Here is a 4,247-nt window from a genome sequence, read left to right on the forward strand (position 1 = left end):
GATTGGATTTTATTACAGTTCCTTGACATCAGTCTAATTATTCTAGTATAAGTAAATTGCAGAATGTAGCTCTTATGACAGAACTCTAATTCTCTGAAATAATCAAGAATATTCATCCCAAATTTGGAACTAACATTTGTATTCAGAAATGTTTGTTTAGGACTGGGAATGTGGCTTAGTGGAAGAGTGCTTCCCTAGCATTCATGAAGTCCTGGGTTCGATTCCTTGGTACCACATAAACAGAAAAAAACAGAAGTGATGCGTAGCTCAAGTGGTAGAGTACTAGCCTTGAGCAAAAGAAGCTCAGGGACAGTGTCTAGGCCCTGTGTCCAAGCCCCAGGACTGGCAGAAAAAAAAAAAAAAGGAAAGAAATGTTTATTTAACAAACTCAGACTTTAGTTTATTAAAATTTTTAAAAATAACTGAATATCTATCTGAGACTAATCCTGGATCTCAGAAAAGTGAAAGAAATCTAAGTTCTGGAGTTATTGAAAGCTTTACTCATGGAAACTCTGCATAAAGTGTGTACTTTGAAGATTCACAGGTTTGAACCACAGCATCACTTCCAGTTTTCTAGTGGTTTATTGGAGGTAAGAGTCTCCTGAAGCCGGGTGCAGGTGGCTCATGCCTGTAATCCTAGCTACTCAGGAGGCTGAGATCTGAGGATTGCGGTTCAAAGCCAGCCTGGGCAGGAAAGTCCATGAGACTCTTATCTCCAATAAACCTCTAGAAAACCGAAAGTGGTGCTGTGGCTTAAGCGGTACAGCGCTCACCTTGAGCTGAAGAGCACACGGACAGCACCCAGGCACAGAGTTCAAGCCCCACAACTGACCAAAAAAAAAAAAAGTCTCAGGGACTTTCCTGCCAGGGCTGGCTTTGAACTGTGATAGGATTACAGGTGTGAACCACCAGTGCCTGGCCAAAGCAATCCCTTATCCACAGTTCAGACCTTTTCAAAAATGATAACATGATCACTTTTCATTTGAGAGTGACCACTTTCTTATAAAATCCTATAATAAAAAATGTATAGCCTAGTGACGGTGGCTCATGCTTGTAATCCTAGCTACTCAGGAGGCTGAGTTCTGAGGATCATGGTTCAAAGCCAAAATCCTCATGAGACTCTTATCTCCAGTAACAACTCAAAAATCAGAACTAGCACTGTGGCTCAAGTGGTAGAACTCTATCCTTGAGCACAAAGAGGTTCAGGGATAGCACCCAGGCCCTGAGTCCAAGCCCTATTGACAAAAAAAAAATGTACATATAGGATCCATACATTTGTACTAACCAGTTGGATTCAAAGAGATAGTCATATCATCCATTACATGCCTGTAATCTCAGAACTAGGAAGGTGAAGAATTTGAGGTCAACCTAAGCTGCATAGCAAGATCCTATCTCAAAAGAAAAAAAATCTAGCAGGAACTTTCTCATAATTCTGAACTGATTAAAAGCATCCTTGGGGAATTGGTGGAAATGAGGGGCCAACAACAACTATAGCAGGTAAATCACCCTGGAGAGGATCCATACTCAAAGGATCAAAGGATCGACTTGTTTATTAATACAATGAACTTCTCCCATGGAAACTCCCAGTAATATGCTCCTGTATGTAACATTTATACTTTAGAACTGAGTTTCTTTGGGGATTGTCCTCCACATTAAACATTTTTCTGATACGACCCACTACAGTCATGTACTGGGGTTATGGGGACTATCTCATAAACATCTAATAGCAGAGCTGTGTAATTGAGAGAAATGTTCGGCACTTTTTTAGTTCAAAGATCTAGAGGTCACCACTGAGCAGTAGCTGTGGACTTTTGCCAGGAATTCCAGTTGGCATGAGTGTAGCTGGCTAACATTTCTAACTTCATCTCCTCATTGTGATCACAGGCTACAGCCTTTTGCAGTTCTAAGTTTTGTTACAGCTCCTCTAACAAATATAGCTTTCTCTGGATAGTTTCTCTTTTTTCTCCTTCTTTTGTTGGTACTAGGGTTTGAACTCAAAGAGTCTTCTACTTGCCAGATATGTGCACTGCCACTCAAGACATTCTCAGCTCTTTTCTGACTATTATGGATTTGGGCTAACAGTAATCCTAAAAGAAGGATACAATTTCTTCCAAAGCCAAATGGATCCACTAGGTGTTGAAACCCTAATTTAGTGTAAGAGGTTGGAAGCAACAGCCACTCAGTTCTACTTGCCTAAAGTATGTCAAGTGTTGCTCTAGCTCATGTAGGCCTTCAAATTTTCAGAATGTGTGAGGCTCCAAATTTTTTTAATTAGTCATACTGAATTATCTGATTTATGATCTTGGTATGGCACTTTTAGAGGGTTTTTTTATTTTTATATTTTGCCAGTCCTGGGTCTTGGACTCAGGGCCTGGGCAATGTCCCTGCACTTTTTTTGTTCAAGGCTGGCACTCTACCACTTGAGCTACAGCATCACTTCTGGCTTTTTCTGTTTATGTGGTACTGAGGAATCGAACCCAGGGCTTCATGCATGCTAAGCAAGTGTTCTACCACTAAGTCACATTCCCATCCTGGTACTTTTAGTTTGATCTTTAGTTCAGGGATAATCATAATGTTAGTGTTTTAGAACATCTTGTAGATTGGGTGGTGGCACACACATGTAATCCTAGTTAATCAGAAGACAGTGATCAGGAAAAATATGGTGCAAGTCTAGACTGGGCAAGTTCGTGAGACACCATCTCAACAAATAATCTGGGCGTAGTAGTAGTCCCAGCAATGTGGAAGACATAAGTAAGAAGATTGTGGTTTGAGGAAAGCCCTGGACAAAAACAAGAGACCCTATTCAAAAATTAAAGCAGAAAGGACTTGGGGGATGGCTCAGCAGCAGGGTACCTGGCTAGTAAGCAGTAGGGCTGAGTTCAAACTCCATTGATATAATTTTTTTTCTAGTTGAACTTGATCTAGGTCCTATTTGACGTGTTTATGGTAACACATTGGAGAGTTCAACATGTAAACATAGTGTGTTACCTGTCCTTGACTGGCAATGAGCACAAAACATTTTCTTTGGGATCCCATAGAATGAATTGTCCCATTTCTTACTCTCTGTAGGCAGTAGGACTTTCTTCCCATACTGTGTTCTCTCCATCAGATTCATTCTTCCATCAGCTGTTGTCCAAAAGTTTGCAGGTGTGTCTCATTTTTAATTCTCTTCCTTTTTCTTAGTCTTGTGAACTTTTGTCTTTTTATTCTACTATCCTTTCAGGGCAGCTTCAGGAGAAAGCAAAATGTTTATTTTTAATCTATTTCAGCCTCTAATCATATTAAAGTCTTTTAATAGTTGGTTAAAAATGGCATCATAAAGGAGAAAATGTATGTAGTGCTCCCCAACTCTTGATGGGATTTTATAGGAAGCTTGGTTGACCCACAATTGTGCTTGCCTGTTTAGACTCCACAGGATATAAAACTCATGAGGCAGATACCAAGGCTAGGAATAGAGATGTCAATGAAGTACCATGGCCATAGAATTTATGTTGTTTGTTTGTTTGTTTGTTTGTTTACCAGTCCTGGGGCTTGAACTCGGGGTCTGGGCACTTTCCTTGAGCTTCTTTTGCTCAAGACTAGCACTCTACCACTTGAGCCTCAGTGCTACTTCTGGCTTTTTCTGCTTATGTGGTACCAAGGAATCAAACCCAGGGCCTCAGGAATGCAAGGCAAGCACTCTATCATTAATCCACATTCTCAGCCCTGCTACAGAATTTGAGGATCCCCAAAACATTCCAGTAACATGGATAATTACATTGTACAGTATTTATGAAAATTAAAAATTGCTATCTGGGGGCATAGCTCAGTGGAAGAACACTTGCCTAGCATATTCAATACCTGGGGTTTAAATCCTACTACTGAAAAAGAAATTCATGACCAAAATGTCAGAATCTTAAACGTGAGGATTAGTATCAGCGATACTAATCCTCAGAGTTCTGTGTGGCAGGGCACTGGCTATACACTAGTAAGAAAGGGACAAAATGGAACTAAGCAACATTATCGGCTACCTACCTTCAAGTCAAAATTTCTGGGTAGTCTAGAAAACCTCTAGCCTAGAATTGGATTAATATAATACATGAATCAAAGAATAAACACATAAGTATAATGAATGATAGCACATATTGATTTTGAAATATTAGTGATCATTGCTTAGTCTAGTATTAGACTGCCTACTTCATTTTATCTATATTGTAAGGACAACCTTTAAATTCATTCTGAACTCTTCTCAAACTTGGTTTCTGAGG

This window comes from Dipodomys merriami, unplaced genomic scaffold (genome assembly GCF_024711535.1).
Source record: "Dipodomys merriami isolate MVZ:Mamm:240054 unplaced genomic scaffold, mDipMer1.0.p SCAF_185, whole genome shotgun sequence".
In the NCBI taxonomy this organism is placed as follows: Eukaryota; Metazoa; Chordata; class Mammalia; order Rodentia; family Heteromyidae; genus Dipodomys; species Dipodomys merriami.